Source organism: Ambystoma mexicanum, chromosome 6q (assembly GCF_040938575.1).
Source record: "Ambystoma mexicanum isolate Mex_15411 chromosome 6q, UKY_AmexF1_1, whole genome shotgun sequence".
Lineage (NCBI taxonomy): Eukaryota > Metazoa > Chordata > Amphibia > Caudata > Ambystomatidae > Ambystoma > Ambystoma mexicanum.
Window position 1 is genome coordinate 63048939 of NC_090937.1, and position 18258 is coordinate 63067196.

At 44.4% G+C, this 18258-nt stretch overlaps 1 protein-coding gene across 1 annotated transcript in view; it reads right to left on the reverse strand.

Annotated features, from left to right (window-relative positions):
* The window catches only part of FBXO10 (F-box protein 10), a 794278-nt gene that overhangs the window by 608231 nt on the left and 167789 nt on the right, over positions 1 to 18258 (reverse strand). The gene's annotated exons all lie outside the window — the stretch shown is intronic.

Consider the following 18258-nt stretch of genomic DNA (forward strand, 5'->3'; position numbering starts at 1 on the left):
AAACCTGACTGAAGGGGGTCCAACAAGGCCTCCCTCTCCACATACTCCTGTAATTGAGATGTTACACATTTCTCAAGAATCATACCTGGTCAGGGTAGTCCTGCAACTGCCTGGTAGTTCTGCAGATCTTGGGGGTATAATTTGGGTTTCTTTAGAAGAGGGCTAACCACTGATTTTTTTCAACATTGTCGGTACGAAGCCCAAAGATAAGCCACCTCCTTCCACCCAACCTTCTTTCCAAATTCCTTCCAACTTCCCCCAATTCTCACCAACCGCTTAAAAGAACACTCTGCAGGTACTCACACTCTCAGAGCCAGGGCTTAGCTAGCCCTCTAACACCTAGCCTTGGGGTGGACTCTTTGTGAGTGGCCCCACTTGTGGAGGTCAGTGTTCACCTGGTTTCACTTATTGATTAGGGAGGCGAAACATGTCTTTAAATTACTGTTTGGAGATGTTCTATTGCATATATGTAATGGCCATGTTCTCCAGTGTGTCAGAGGGGCTGTGGTGTGTTACTGTGGCATGTGCCCAAGAGCGAGTAGGGTAGCACCAGAATCCACAAAGGGCACCTGATGTGTAAGCAGCAACTCCCATTTATGTTTTCTTCGGTCTGCTACAGGCTCCTATTCCTTAAAGATACAGTGTTGCAATGGGAGTCCCCCAAAACGGGGAGTGGGTCCTGGGTCCTTAGTGGGCTGTGTAGGTAGTGGGTCTCTCTGGAGCAATGGTGCTCCGATTGGCTGTTTAAACTGCTCAGTCTTGTTGGGGCTTTCTCTGTGGCAATGTCATGCCCTGTGGCTAAGGCACATTTAGGGTGGTGAGGGGATCCTTCCCATGATACTACGAGCATCTTGGGGAGGTAGCCACCCCCTTGATTCATTGCAGTATTGAACTTTTGCAACCTCCCTCAGTTCTTACCCCCTTTGCTCATCGCCTCCATGAGGGGTGGCAGTCTGTGTATTTTTGCTGTTTCTTCAAATTCCTTCTTCTGGTCTACACACCCATCCATATATTAGTTCCCTAGTTCTACATCTCGCGACTCAATCCCCCCACACTCCCCAGCCCAGTTTTCCCTGTGCTACTACTCCTGTATGGACCTTCACCGTACTCTCACATCTCCACGGAAACACTCTACTCCCTGACATGAAGTCCGTCCCCATTGTACGCGCTTCCAGAATACCCTGAAGAAGCACCTACTTTCTCTTGTAGGAGCACACCAGCTATATGGTGTTATTTTCAAACATCTCAATGATCGCCCAACCCATTCTGGCCTGTACACAGATGTAAATCCTGCAAATGTATAATTTTGGAGCATATTTACCTACGCCAAATGCATATTGTGTAATATGTACTCAGAGTGTAATCATTTTTCATTACTATCCTCTTGCTGTTCCAACACCTACCTGGAAAAGTTGGTTAACATCTGTCCTTTAATCTGCTTTGCTATTAAAAGACAACATTTTCTATGGATTGCCCATCTTGCCACGCATGCTTATGTTTTGCCAATGCTTGTGTCCATATGCAAATAAATACACATAAATACAATTAGAAACCAATACATCTGCAGTTCTAAGTGAAATGGGATAGTTGTCGGGGTAAGTGGACCGGGCATTGGGCATTTCTTGGATGCAATAGACTGTGTGATGGTGCAATTGTTGGTGGCAATGAATGGGACAGTTCCGGGGGGGCATGGGATGTGAGATGGGGAAGTTCTTGATGCAAAAGGACCTGACATAGCACAGTTCTTTGGACAACGACACAAGCCGTGGAGCAGTCCTTGGGGCAGTTTGACATGACTTGAGAAAACACCTGTAGCAACAGGACCTGGCATATGGTAGTTTTAGTGCAATAAAAGTGAAACAGGCAATGCTCATATAGGCACGAATTTGAAAATGTGCTTAACTTGGGCAGCATAGGCCGTACAATGTAAAGGTTGGCATTATCTTTTTTAGGGGTCAATACAGTCTCGAAAATGACATGTCTATTCCCACCAAAACAAATGTTGGTGTGGTATACTTGTATTTATTGTAATGCACCTATACACAAGTGTGAAGTGGCGCAGCAAGGCAGGAGGGAGGGGGAACAGGTAGGAGAAAAGGTAGCAATCCTAATAGGCCTTGCGACATTCAGATCGTGCAAGTGTAGCAGAGAGGGAAGGGGAGAAGTGCAGGAACAGGGCGAAAGGGCCCATGAGAAGGAGAGTGCCAGGGTAGGCCAGGTATTCAGGGCCAGGGCGAAGCAGGGGGAAGCAGAGAGTGCAGTGGAAGGGTCCACAAGCTAAGTGTGAGGTAAGGGGCTGTCTGAGTGGGGCAGGGAGGCCATTCCAAAGGATCCACCTGCGGATGGGAGAGATTTACCCTCCACACTCTCTGCTTGGAAAAACATTCTGATTTGCAGAGTGTTAGAGCTAGACGAGCAAAGGGCTCTAGCAGGGAGGTATTTAGAGAGAGACAATGGATGTAGCGGGGTCCCAGACCTCAAGAAAGCCTTGTGGATGATGCAGAGGGTCTTGAACTTGATCCTCGCAGCAACCAGCAGCCAGTGGAGAGATTTAAGGGCAGGAGAGACACTGTCCCTGGTCTTGAGGCCAAGGATTAGTTTCACAGTCCTACTCTGGATTAGCTGAAGGGGTGAAGAGAGGGGCTAGGCAGATTGAGCAAAAGGCTGTTGCAGTAGGCTAGCCTGGAAAGAGACATTGGGGATCATTACGACCCTGGTGGCAGCGGATTGAATGGTGCTGGTAAGGTACCGGCACCGTTCATTCCGGGCCGCCACATTACGAGTTTGGTCAGGCCCAGACGTGCATACCGCCACCCGCAAGCATCCTCCCCATTCCCATTGAGCCCTATGGGGACTCGAATGGGAATGGGGATGTACCGGGTCCGGATCCCAAAAAAAGGAATTACTAGGCCCGCAAAAGTCAGAATGGCCCGGTAATTCCCTTTTTTCGGGACACGGACACGAGTTTGAAGGCAGCCATGCCGCTAAGAACGGCATGGCTACATCCAAACTCGTAATGAGGCCCATTGAGTTTCTGGGGGAAGGCGAGAAAGGGAGCATGCCTCTGAGGGGGTGCAGCTGAAAGTGGGTCTTCTTGGCCAGGTCCGTGATGTGAGGAGAGGAGGGAAGGAGAGAGGAGTCTAAGATGACACCAAGGTTTTTTGCTTCAAAGGAGGATGAGGGAAGAGTTCCATGGAGGGTGGCGAGAGTGTAGCAGGGAAAAGAGGGAGCAGGGATTCCGATGAGAAAGATCTCTGTCTTACTGGCATTAAGGCAGAGATCATTAGTATTGCACCATGCCAATTTTCTTGGGGGTATACAGATATGCGCAATGTAATGTGTTTTACAGACGCAAGACTTACATGCATGGCGGTGTTGAAACTGATCAGAGACATGTAAACTTGTGCAGTTTGTAATTGGCATAGCAATCTGAAAATCAACAAGGAAAGGATAGATCTTTGTATTTACTTAATTGGCATGCAGATCTTGAAAGTATCGCCCGTCTATCCTAATCCTCATATCCTATCCTGAAAACATTTTCTAACTTCTGCTTCACCTCTCACCTTTTGCACTATTGAACCTTGTAGGGCTCTGCAAGATCCTCTGGTTGAGGCCAGGGCTGAACACAATTTAAAATGACATAAATAATAAAATGAAGCTAATATCTGATTGTTTTGCATGTTCTGCCAGTCAGATTGTATTTTATTAACCAGCAAAGAAACAATGCTGTGCATTAATATTATTTAAAACTGGTCTAATTTCTACTGGCATATTATTTACAATTGCCATTTGTCCTAGTGTGGTAGTGGTATACTATACAGGGCACTGTTTCAGCAATGTGGCACAAAATAATATTTATGTTCATTGTGTTTTTTTAAGCAGGTTAATTTTGTGATTGGCACATGCAGGATTTGCTGTGACAAAATGCTCCCGCGTACTGGGAGACTCGCAACTGAGGTACTGGATTATTTTGCATTCTCCAAAGTACTGCCTGTAAATCCTCTGAATTCTAATCCAATTATTAATAATTCTTCTTTGATTTGCTCCTCGAAATCCTGGATGACGAGAAGCGCTTCCATTGAAGGCCACAAGGGATCCGATCTAGGATTGAAGCCCTCCAGACAAAAAGAATAATAGATTTCTGAAAAAAACAGACTTGGTCCAGCGACTGGAATACAAAACAAAAGCACAAACAATGGAGGGGCAGACGAATGTGACAATCTGTAAAAAATACATCAGGATTGGAAAGCGTTAAGACGCGCATGAGATGCGGTGAACATGAGCAATGTTAGCCAATGGCCGGCCAGGTCTTGGAGAGGATTGGACTTCATTCCTCAATGTTAATCTTTGTGTGTAAAGCGTTTTGCTAAAAAGAGGGCCGGGGGTCGCTCACTTTCCTCTGCAGGCTCCCTCCTTTGGAATAGCCTCCCTCTGCCCCTGTGCCTTGAGCAGGACCATCTAAAATTCCGGAAGCTCCTGAAGACTTTCCTTTTTTTCTCCTCTGCTAGTCCCACAGTTGCTGAATCTGTGTCCTTGGCCCTTATGCATCTTCAGGTCTTGAGCACCTTCACTGATTACGCCCAGCTCCCGTCTATCCAAAGCACTTTGCATCTGCACACCCTTTGCTCTGGAGACTCGCACTTACACCTCCCGCACCGCTCTGGCCGTGTAGCACTCAATATTCCCAGCACTTCCTCCATGGCTCTCCCACGAGCTCGGACTCCCCAGCACTTACCCCCTCTTCCCTCTACCTTTCTGCACTTGCATGTTCTGAATACTCACAAAGCATAGTAGGTTTGTCCCTCTTCCTCTTCCCCTCAGCTCTTAATATTGTGTTGTAATGTACCCTCCTTTGCTCCCTGCCTGCCCTGTGGGCGCTTCGAAACAGTATATTCTTATTGTATAAGCACCTAAAAAGCAAATAATAAATAAATCTAACTGCAAGAATATTGCATGCCCTAAGGAAGATCACATACTGGATCCTGTACTTGGAGAGATCTCGTAATGCTGCCGGTGTTTCCTCGGCCACCTGCAGGCGGGCGGTGTTAAACCTGCCAGGTCAGACTTGGCGGGAACATCACCTCCCGCCTGCAGGAGTCGGGATCAGGCGGTCCGGAAACAACGGTGGCGGCGGGTTTACCGCCACCGTTATTTCCGGACCGCCTGAGTTATAATGAGGCCCAGCAACTGTTTACATGCTCTCATCAGAATCTCCTTTCTCCTTGCAGTCTGAGGGGGAAGTTCCATGCAGGACTGACCAGGCTCTGGAGTAAACTGTGGAAACATATCTGCATATTCAGTGATGTGCCTTGCTCTTCCCCAACTACCTCGTTTTTGGATGGATAGCAATAAAAAAAGACTTGAGCTTGGCTTGAAATTGTGACTGTTCTCGTCCTTACTCAACAGATGACTGGCTCTACACAGTGCCAGGGGCATGCCATGGATGGTATACCTATCCCGGGATAACTTAGTTTAGGTTGACATAGGTATTCCATTAGTCTACACCAAGATACTAAGATTTCTGCAATCCATTTGCACAAAAGTTCAAAAGGCTCCAAAAAATGTAAGAATGGCAACACGTTTGTTGAACTGCAATCATGTTACATAAGCCTTTGAGAGGTCGCCATGTTACTCCTGGCTTTAATTCTCAACCATGACACCACTGTAGCCTTTTATCACTATGCAAATAGAATAAATAAATGGCATGAAGGCGCTGCCCTATGAAGGGTCAAAACAGGAATGCAAAATAAGATAACAATTACAACGCATACCTTTCCTTTCTCAATGAGTTTAAAAAGCAACTCCCTGTGTGTAAAGCAGTTTGCCAAACAGAGGGCAGGCAGGTGGATGATCACTTTCCTCAGCTGGCTCCCTACTTTGGAACCGCCTCTCCCTCCCTTTTCGTCTTGAGCAGGACCTCCTTAAGTTCCGGAAAAGCATCAAGACCTTCCTCTTTACCTCTTCCTTCCCTCCCTCCCCCTACTAATCGCACAGTCGCTTATTTGGGGTGCAGGGCCCTTATCCATCCTCTGGGCCCTGATCTCACACATCTTATCATCCCAGCTGCTGTATATCCTCTGCACTTGCCTCGGCTCACCCTCCACCACTGGAGGTTGCACTTACCTTCTTCATAGCACTTCACCTGCTGCTCTCCATTAACACCACAGCGCCTATGCCATACCCCTCTCACCTCTGCACTTGCATGTTCGGAACCCTCACGAGGCATATTAGGTTTGTCTTCCCCTCCGCAGTGTCTTATATTTTTGTATTAATTATTTAACATTGTAATTACATTGGGCCTCATTATGAGACCGGCGGCAGCCGTGCCATGAAAACCGGCACGGCTGCCGCCAGTATAATTTTTCTTACGCCGCCCGGGAATGGGCAATTCCCGGGTCATTACGGCCTGGTCAGACCTGGTAATCACCCATTCCTGGGCGCTAGATAAAAATTCTCCCCATTCCCATTCGAACACCATAGGGCGCAATGGGAATGGGGAGGCTGGATGCACCGACACCATTCATGAATGATGCCAGTGCATCCAACATGGTCTGACCTGGAGGGCGAAAAGGCACCCGCGAGAAGAACTCGTAGTTTGCCGGTCCATTAACAACGGTACCAGCAATCCTACAGGTACCGTTGTTACTGGACTGGCAAACTTATAATGAGGCCCATTGTCTATAATCCCCTGTCCCCATCCTGTGGGCGCTTTAAAACAGTATTTGCTTAATATACAAGCACCTAACAAGTCAACAATAAATAAACAAACTTAGAAAAATGATTTATGAATGTCATAAAGGCTAGCTCAAAGCTCTGTGCTTTCCCTTCATAAAAGGGGAGAGTTCACACAAAAGAGATGATTAAAGCAATAAAGGAATTATATATTGAGAGAAGGTATGGTACTAACATTATAGCCAAGGAAATTGTTTCAGGGGGAGTTGTCACCGCTTAAATCTTTAGTCCCTGCATTCGTTCTCTTTCCACACCGGTGTGTGGAGCAATCTAACTTCTTTCAGTATCAAGTACATTAAATGTGCCCCAGAAATTCATGAAATGTGGCTAGATCCTAATGGAATAAGTGCCCTAAATCAACTTTTAATCTTCTAGGTCCTTTGGGGAACAGGAGGGCAAGGGGCTGACAAACAGCCACGTTGTCCCGCTCTCCCAAGGAACCATTGTCCAGCAAGAATAGCCAAACTAAAACTCACTAGAATGTGATTATTCAAGCAGACATGAAAAATACAGTCATAGCGCAATTGGTGAAAAACGATAACTGACCACAACTACGGGCCCTACAGTGCCAAGCACTTACTGTCCAATAGCCCCGTCTCACTCTCGCTGCAAAGCTGAAGACGTCTACAGCATTCCATCAGCGTGAGCAAGACGTTAGCTGGTTGGCAACTTATCCATAGCATGGCAGCGAATGTTGGACGGTAAATGTTTGAATTAGAGGATTGCAAACATTTCCCACAATTGCGAGCAAATGAGGGCAGTGAGGGAGGCCAAACTAACCAGTAGGGTTTCCGGGGGTTTCTATGCCCAAGAATTTGTTTTAAATTAGGAGTTAAAATGGTGCATGTTACATAACTGTTTGAAAACAGAGTTAAAAAGTATATATTTTACAATCTGTTTTGTGGGGCGTCTGAAGGGAAACAATGGATCAGAAACTTAAATTAGGGAACATCTACATTGAGAGGGAAAATAATCGAAAGGTAAGCATAAAGTGAATGTAAACTGTCAGGATAGGTTTGGTGGCTTTTACCAATTAGAAGTTAATGGAAAAATAAAAAGGATTCTCTCCAGTCTCACAATGTTTCGTGGTTCTTTTGCCAGGAATCAGTCATGCAACAAAAGAAAGTTTTTCAACAGTCTCTGGTTTCAGGAGTGCCTAGGACTTACCTTCCTCGTGAGTTCTCGGACAACCCGCGGCTAGCACGTTTCACAGGGACGTCTCCGCTTTTCACCTCTGCTGGCTCCTATGACCGGGTTTTGCCGATCTGTGGTCACAGAGATCCACCACCATCTGTTCCTCAAGATGGTCTGCCAAAGTGGAAACGGAGTCCTGTGTTAAGGGAATGAGAGGCCTGAGTCGAGAGCGTGGCAACTCCCAAAGTCCTGGATGTAGCCCAGTGGAACTTAACAGGATAAGGGTTGCCAATTACTCTACGGTCTCCTCGTTGGCCTGCATGCCAACATTGTATTCTGAGTGATCTGGCCTCTTTCTTACTCGCCTCAAGCTTCTTCAGCCATTTTTTTCTCCAGTATTCTTCCTCATTCTCACTGGCTTCTTCATTCTTCCTCATTCTCACTGGCTTCTGCCATTTAGTTCTTCACTCTCTGGAGGCTCCTGATCTATGTCTATACTTTCTACCCCATTCTTCACTCCTTCGGGTACAGCTTTCCTTTTACCTACTTTCACCTCTAGCATATTCTTGTCTTTTTTAGTGTCTTTTTGTAAACTGACTCCATTCACATCTCCTTCAACCAACACCAATTGCTGCTCCAGTTGTTCTCTTCGTTCGTGCAGTTCCTTCCCCCTCCGTAACAACCACTCGTGTACTCTTGAGTCTGTATGCTCTCTGTCCTCTGTTCCACGCCTGTGGGCAGCGTTAATCTCCCCAATCTTCAATCCTATGATATCTACACTCTCCAAGCTTCTTGATCCCTCTGGACACCATTCTCAAAACTCTACAATTTCTGCATCTTTCTTGCAGCTTCTTGACCCTTTCGGGGCAGAAATGTCACTACTCCTCTACTCGCTCACCTCCTTCGCTCATGTGGGTACTACTGTCACGACTCTCCAAGTTTCTTCTCACTCTCACATATTCTTCACCCCTCTGGAAATCTTCTTCGCTTCTCTCAGCATCAAACCTTTTCTGAATAGGATGAACCTCTTTGACCGGCCTCTTTCCCGCTCCTTGCTCCAGCTCTCTTAACTCCTTGGTCAGGTCTTGCAGGTCTCTCCCCCAGCACCAAGATGTTTCATTTGAGAACACACTGACAATTCGACATTTACTTGGAAGGAACTGGCCAGTGCCTTTGATCTATTGGCGAGATTCCTTGTGAATGTGGATGTTGAAATGAAAGGCATCATCAACCTCTTCTCAACTATACTGTACAACAATTCGTAACGTTTTGAGCATATTCTGAAAACCACATAAGAATGTCAATGCTTTTTTCAGGTTAGAACACTTTAATGTTGGAGTTGGCCAGAATGCGAATAACACAATTGTACGAAGATAAATCAATGCTGGTAGGCTGTATCCCTCCTCCCGTGGCCTGCACTAGCTCCTCTGTGCACCAGAGTCTAGTGCCTTCCCCCACACATACACAACACATGCACGTCCCCCACCTGTGTATATGTACAAAAGCGCTCACACAGACACACCCAGGTACTCACATTCACAGACACACATTCAAATAACATTACATGAACATGCTCACAGCAGAGACAAAAGAATCACATAGCACATACACACAATAGGGGACCTTAGCCAATGACTAATACATATAGCCATGTAAACCGGACCTGTTAGATGCCTGTGACAGAATATTGGTCAAACCTCAGCATGTAAATTACCGCTTGTCATTTAATCAGTGCAAATAATGTATTAATGTAAGAATGTCATACAATCAATGTAAATATTGTAACAATGACATGTAACTATTCTACTTGTATTTGATCTTCTATGTAACGTGTAATCCACAAATAACCTGTAATGCGCCCAGATACCTCTGGAAGAGGAGCGCTTTATAAATAAACTAGTTTTTTTAAAACATACATTTTTCTTGTGCCTGGTCCCATGTCGGATCTCTTCGCGCTATGCGAATTGCATGGGACCGCAGGGGAACAGCAAGCAGGAACCAAGGAGTATGTTGACGGACACTTCCCTCCCCGAGTCCAACCTCCAGGCTGGCCCAGAGAAAGACGGGAAATAATTCAAATAGTTGCCCTCATGGCTTTCTATATTCCATGTCCCAATGTACCGCTACAAGCTGCTGGAAGAGACACAGTTTAGGCCTCCACTTGTGACAGGGATTCACATGAGCGTCTGCAGGGCTCCTGTCGTTGCAGACAGTAGGAACATTTTCTGTCATGCCCGACACCCCTAACATGACCGGCTGTGTATGAGAGACTGAATGACAGCTAGTGTTAATTGGAGGGGCTGCAGCCCAATGCTAATTAAGCCCAGACGCCACAGCAGGTTGCAATCAGTAGTGGTCTGCATGTTATATGAACTTCAAAACATATTGATAAAGAATGTGCGAGGCCCTGAGGTTATTGTCGGTTTTTGACAGCTTTATCCTGCTGGAGTGCATGAAGATAAACAAACATGGCCTAGAGCTGAATTAGCTCTTCCTTAGTTTGCCACGAGAGTTCAGAGGGAGGAGAGGTGGATTTGAGCAAAGACACGGCCTAATGGTGTTGTTCAGATATAGCAAATAGAAAGGCCATTTTTAAAGGGAGACTTTCCTATCCTTACCTAAGGGGGATTCTCTATCGTGAAGGCTCTACCACAACATTGTATTTAGTTTGTAGTATTGCTTCCCAAATATGCAGAGCTGTCAATTAGTTTCATGACAGGTGGATGTAGCGCATCCAGTCCTAATTTCCTTTGCATTCTGGGACTTGGTTTTGCTTTTTACATTTATAAATGCAGGACAAGTTCTAGAACGAAAATAAGCCCCCATACCAGGATGTGCTACACAGAACTCGCATGATACAAGTTGTGGTTGTTGAATTCAGCAGTCAATTTAACTATTCTCTTGGCTGTGCACTACAGTAATTGTCATCATTCATGTAAGGATTAGCCTTTTGTTTTATCAAATAATGCCACAGCCCTATTCAACTCTCAATAAGGTTGTGACACAGCCAGGCAGCTGCTGTAGAGCTGCTGACATCATAGATACATCCAGGAAAAAGCTGTTAACATTTGCCCAGATTCTCACATATTTGCAAACAGGTGTGGTGTTTTGACCACTTGCATCATGTGGAAGGTAGGAACCAATTTTGTAGTAGGCTATAACCCCAAAAGACTTCAATTTAATGATATCAAATTAGAGTGAAAGGTACATTCTAGCGGTAGAGCATCATTCCTTTATCTAAATAACCCACGAAAGGTGGGAGTGGATTCCCTTTGAATGCATGGCTTGGCCAACGTGGTGCAAATTAGCCAAGTGCAATCTCCTAAAAACCCTGTCTGCAGCAAAGCTTTTTTTTTCTTATTATCCTCAAGAGAAAACAGTCAAACCATACCTACCAGCCCTTTTATTCAGCCACTTGCAAATTCACTGTAGAGAAATGAATTAAGAAGCAATACGGTATAGGGTTTTTTGCTCGGGATCTATTGACCCCCCACCCATCAAAAAAAGACTGAATACTGAGGCCCGGCTAACCCACCCACACGAGTGCACCGAGACCGACGGGCGCAGACCAGTAAAGGTGGAATTTGCGGCTGTGGGGTGTGTGTGTGTGTGTTGGTCTGTCTGTGGAGGGGGTGTGAGGGTTGGGGCACTGAACCCCCCCCCCTTTAAAATGGAAATTCGACCAGCGCTGAAGAAGGTGCGTGATCAGTTCCCTGGTAGGCCCACAACCTCTAAATGTCTGCCAAAGCTGGTATAGATCTTTGATCGCTCCCCCTGGGTCCAGCTCCTGCCTGTGATTTGCACATGCGAAAAGTAATTGTTTCTGGTTTGGGATTGATTACGTGGTAAGATTACAGGTATGTTTAATGATTCTTCTGTTGGAGGATCCACTCTGCCGACAAAGCCTTAAATAGATTTAATATGCTGGCCCACCATCTGCAATCTTTGCCTCATCCATGTGCGGTGAAGAGCATTAGCAGTGCTTGCGAGGGGCAGTGGGGTGGGAACGACAACTGCACTGTGCCTTGGCAGGGGGATGTTTTACTGGTGAGGGAGAAGTTATGTTTTGTGGGAGCTGCAGCGTTGGACTCTCCCCACCTGTATTCAATTTGAAGAGCCAGTCACAAATGTGGTCTTAGTGTGGTGTTCCGTTACCCCAGTCACGCAGTATTGTATGGGGGAAACAGAAGATTCTCCCAATCTCAGACCTGTGCTTGCATCACGTAGCTAGTGGTGGAACCCGGTTCCACGAGCCGCCTCCAGACACTAAGGGCCAGACAGTAGACATTGTCACACTGGGTAATCGGATAAAGAATACAGAAAATGACTGCACTGTACTCCATTTTAAAAACCAGGGAAAGGTTTCCCTGCATTTTCTGAAGTCATGCGCCTTTACAGCAGCATTCTCCACAGCCCAGCAAAATCTCTCCTCTTCCTTTAGGGTTTTAAACCGCTCACTAGCATTTTAATAAACCCCTGCATTTCCACCGATGCTTAGGGTGCCTAATCCATGAACATGTGCAACTAGGTACCCCAGAGGGTTCATAGAAATCACCAGACTAGAAATGAGCAAACAGTTGTGGTGGGTGTGTCAAATATACTTACATTTCTTCAAACTGAGAGGTATCTAGAGGAGAATGACTGACAGTCTATACAGTCAACGTACCCAGTACAACCAAAATAGACTCCATCTTAAACGAGCCTCCACAGCAATTGGCTGTATGCTGCATTTTTATAGACACTTTAAAAGGGCTCATTAGACTTGTATGAGGCTAAAACGAGGAGTACTGTTGAATACTTCGATGGGGTTTGGAGAATAGACATGGTGGAAAACATTCTAACTATCGAGAGCAAACGTCTAAAGAAAGCCCTGATCGTCCCCGAACTCTACAATAAAAGAATTGCTGTACCTGGAACTTGGTCTAACCAATGTACAGCACACAATCAGCTTTCATCTAAATTAATGGTGGGCTTTGGTTTTGGGCAAACCCAGAAACAGTGCTAGCAGAAAGAATCAGATGATTTTTTGCGTCAGGATGCAGGTGGTAAAGCGGATTGGTTAATGCCAATTAACACAAAATACACATGTGTACTCAGTTAGTTGGTAAGGGACAGATGTACCTGGCAAAGTTGATTGGGTAATTCACTTGGTTGGTGAGGAATAGACCAGAAGTCCAAAGCCATGTTTTTTGTGCAAGCATATGGTCAGGACACTGGAGATTGAGCTTGGTGTTCTTCTAACTGATTTTATCTGAGCTTCATGGTTGACCAGAAGGCCTTAAGTCTTGAAGAACAGGTGCAACTTAATCAGCTTCCGGTGTGTATAGTAAGCGTCATACACTTTCAGTAGAAGATTGCGTGGGAGCGACACTGCTTCTCGAGAACCCCTTAATATTTTACGTTATATTGTGCCTTTTTTGTGGACTGGCATGACCTTATAACCCATGCCTTTAGACTTTGCAGTGGGCTTTCCTGTACATGTTACTAATCCAGAATCAAACCTTAAGACAACTAATCTTTTGGGTCCTTCTCTAAAAACGGTCTGGAAAAAAACTGGGCCTTAATGTACAAATGAGTAAGTCATCATGCTTCAGAGTTCTTTGAAGACTCCTGAAATACACACGGTAGCTAATTAGTATCTTCAGAGAAAATGTCAGAGGCGCTAAACCGGACAATTGTCAGCATACTGGTTTTCACATGTTTCGCCTTTCTTCCCCCTTTGGGCTCTTTGCGGCTCCTTTACCTCACTTATGCAGACAATGACGGTGCACTATATAAATACCTTTATCATTAACGTCTTTGATCAAACGCCCATAGGGCTGCAAGGCTCATTAGATACTTTGAACAACTTTATGAAGGAGCACAATTCATCTATAAATACGCTGGAGAGGAAGATAATCGTATGTGGAAAAAGATATAAGAAAGGTATGTTTGTATGGAAAATGAAAGGGAAGACATTAGACGTCGTAGATCAGTATACATACCTGGGCTTTTCCATTTTTAGTTGTCCCAGGAAGAAGGTGTACCTGGAGGGTCTGAAGAAGAAATGTGGGGGTTTTATAGCCCAGATGAAGTAAATAATGTCAAAATATGGTAAATGTTCGATATTGCCAGTAATTAATTATTACAGAGCCAAAGTAACACCAGCTCTACTTTATGATACAGACATTTATTCTTACAATCAGGAGTCTGTTTGGCAAACCATGGATGGCCTAATTTGTCAGAAGGCATTGGTCTACCGGACTGTCCTGGCTGCACAGTTGCAATGGAAGACACTGTTCTTATTTCAGAAAATTGGACTGCCCGTGAAAATTCCTTATTTGTTAAATTACATGTCAGAATGGAAAATAATAGCTCGATTTGCTTTTTCGAATTATTGACTGCAAGTCCTTATTGAATAATGCGACAAGGTCTTTAGTGACAAATTCAAATTCCCCCAAAAATAAAAAAAAGCGGATTGGTGTCTTATACGAGAGGCTAATGAGAAATGTATATTACTCCAAAATGTCCATCTCGAGATAAACCGCTGTTTGATCTGAGCATTATATAAGATTTCCATGTCCTAAATGGTGGGGAAAGTTTCAACAATTTGGTTTTAGCATTCTTGCTACTAATGACGTCTAGGGGGTCGTAATGGGGTGGCAAGAGGGAAAGGGACATGCAGATATTGTAAAGAGGAAGGCTTAGTTGAGTCTCTAGAGCAAGCATCTTGTAACTGCTGGTCCTCAAACATTTTCTATAAGGCATTAACACTTTCAGACTGTATAGTCTGGAACACTTCTGGCACCAAATCTTACATCGAAATCAAGTAGCTTTGCCCTTGGCAACACTTGGACGTATTGATGACATTTTTTGAACATATATAAATTCAAGGGATTATGGATGTTTTAATGGGTGATGATAATGAAATACTGCAAGATGTTTTTGTACCTTTTTAATTGTAAATGTTTACGGTTTCTTTTGTAAACCTTGAGCACAAAAAAAAAAATAAAAGACTATTGTCACATGTTTTATATGGCTTTAGATATTCCACATCATCTTAGGGAGATCTGAAATAGATGATCGGCTATTGTTATATGGTAATTTACAAGTATCTTCCAAAATATGTATGCATGTGTCTAGGTATAGGCTCTTTTAATGTATTTGACCTAGTTCTAGTATACTGTTTTACAATAAAAATGAATATATATAATAATCCTCTGCCTAGGGAGAGGCCTATAGATCACTTGTTAATGTGATAACATTTGAATCTGTTCTTATGGAAATCTGACTTTTTCGTGTTATTGGGTATTATACAGAAAAAGGAATCATGCATGATCACTGCTTTGGGCTAAAGTAAAATAAATAACACTTGGTTGAATGAATTATACTTCCCATCTCCTTATTTCTTTTACTTCGAATATGAATATACAATTTCTCCAACATAGGAGAACCTATTTTGTTAAACGCCTCCATGCAAACAGGTGCATGCAGAGTCAGTCACACGCGACACTATTCAGCAACTGGCACCAGTCAACTTCTCTGCTTCGCAGTGTATGCCAGCCGCAGCAGGGTTGCTAAACCCTCAGCATGTTCTCGTCAAGTAGCGAATAAGTGCTATAATTTAGGGGTTGTTGAGAGTGGCTTAACAACTGTCATTTTACTTCACCTCCGGAAGGTAAGAGGTTGATGAAGAGCAGCTGAGCACTTCTTGCCCGCCAAGTGGAATGAGACCAGTGTCTTCCAGGCTGATGGAGCCCATTACCATACGGCTGTGCTTGCAGAATTGTCGCCTTCACAGATTGCTTTCTGGTGTTAGATTTTAATATCAGTCCAGCTGTGGATGGATAAGCTCACCCACTAGCTATTGTTTACTAAAAAAAAAAGGGAACCGTGCAAGTAACACGTCCACGTGCTACATATAGGCTGCCGTAATTAAAAAGCGACTACTCTGACTGGCTTTGCTCTAAATACGGTATGCTACGGCTACCACATTCATCATTTGAAGTGATAGCACATATTGTATAGTAGCATAATGTCACACATCTCAGTTATTGACGCACCCAATTGGCACGTTATGTAATTTACAGATCACTCCTTAGTGTTATAGTGTACTCCGGCATGTGCTGCAAATTGCGAGTACCGATTAACAGTGCTGTAGTTTATGGAATGTTCTCAGCCGGAGCCTCTCTGCCACAATCATAATACCTTAAGCTATCCTGAAACGTATTTCACATCTTATGTGCGGTGCTGCAGCTTAAGCAATGGTCCAACTTCAAACAGCCCCTGTGACACTGAATCAGGCTGGCGGGATACTTCCCAATAACTAAGCGTGTGTCACGTTTGCTATTAATACTAAATACATACTGTACATCACAGCTGACAGAATGAGGTCAATACTCGCCAAAAGAGGTCGCATAAGGCCTGGATCCTACGACCCATGTAAAGAAAGGAGAGACATCGGTCACCTCCAAACCTATGCATGTAAAATACAAACACCAACTGCAAAAACCCGCAAAACTTTTGTCATTTGCTAATATATATTCAAGAGGAGTATATAATACAATTTACGCAAGCATGCTTCAGAGCACTATGAAGGAAAGGGAGGGGGGAGATCAGCGGAATGAGGAGAGAGAGAGGGTGGAGGAAACTGAAAATGTACAGGGAAGAGCTAAGGGTAGGCATCCATTTTAACCTAGACAAAAGGTTGCATTACAGGTAAAATGAGAGCATTACAAAATATATAGTTTGTACCAATGTCTGAGCAATAGCCTTTTAGCAGACATTCGCCAAAGAAGTGTGGGATAATCCAGGCTTTTTATGGTAGGCCGTTATTCAATTGGTGGCCCACCATGGAAGATGGATGTAGTGTGGAAAGTTCAAAGGCCTAGAAGAATGAACACCTCTTTAGCAGCATTTTGAATTTTCGATGACAGAGTTCCTCAGGGATGGATTCCCACAATTTAGCCGTCATGGTGGACAGCATATGTCCAACGACTCAGTTTATGAATTTGCAACACCTAATCAGACCCTTCAAAGCGGAGAGGAGATGTCTGAAGGAGAAAGGGTGATAAAGGAGAAACAACGATCATTAAGTATTTAGGTTATTTTTTTTCGCTGGCTCAATCAGTGGTACAGAAGACCCGGAGGAAGATGGGTATTCCACTGGGATTGAAGAAGGGCTTCCATGACTGGCAAAGTGATTCTGTTTTAGCTGAGGTTTCTGGTTAAGTCTCTTTGTAGTATCAATGAAGACAATTCTGCGGCAGGCGAGATGGAGAATGATCAGGGCCCTGTAAGATCACTCTTGTCGTTAGTAGTCGTGTAGTTCCACAATTTTCTTGAGCAGGGGCTGTTGATTGCCCCGCTATAAATAATGCTAAGAATCTTAGTCACCATCTTTCACTGTGGAGTGAAGGCGAGATCCAAGTTAAAGAGGACCCCCATGTTTGGAATGGGAAATGAAGGACTCTGAAGTTGGACATCTCAAATAGTATAATCTGCATTTTTGCCCCCTTGAAGCAATAGCTGATGGCCGCCATCCAATCCTGAGCCAATTTGATACAAGAAGCAAAGCAATTTGCCTGGTTCTTGGTTGTCTTGAAATGGACTATGATTTAGAAAATCGGCCTGCCTTTGGAATGGTAAGGCGATGGAATCGGGGGGGGGGACGGAGGGGCCTGAGGTTACATGTACATGTTGAAAAGCCAGGAAGACATTTGAGAATGGCATGAAACGCAACACTTGGATGTCCAGTGATTTCAGAGGAATGCACCAGGCAGGTTCTAGTGCTAAGAAATAATATGAATTATTTGCAGACTAATCGCAGATACCCATCATGTAATAAAAACAAAGGAGCGGGATGGCATGGTCCACCCTATCGAAAGCTCTTAAGAGGTCAAGGAGCATGAGTGTGTCTGTTTGATTTCCAACAAGCACAAAAGGTTCACTTGTTTGCTATTTACTGTTGATTATGTACCACTAGTTGGGCAGAAACTAGAAACCTCACTTTTGGTTATGGTACAAGACATTTTCTTTGCTAAACTTTGAGGATTAGGCCTTGTTGAAAAATGTTCATCTCCCAAAGGCAGTTTCACAATCAGGCATTAATTAATGGATCAGCATTATTTTTCTTTATGGTATCAAGGCCCGGCTTGCAATTGCTAAAGGAATGCAAAGGGACACTGAGAAGTACCAAGGGCTGGACCATGAGCACGAACAGAGATTAGATTATTACTCTACGAAGGTTATGACCACAACGAAAGGGACAAAGCAGAAAAACCCTGATTACTGTAGTGCTTGGGTGTTTGCAAAACATCCTTTGTTCATGGGCACAAAGCGAGAATACAACTATCTCACTGAGAGAAGAAGATTTTTTTGTGGAGAGTGAGATCACCGCTAGTCCCTGGGGGT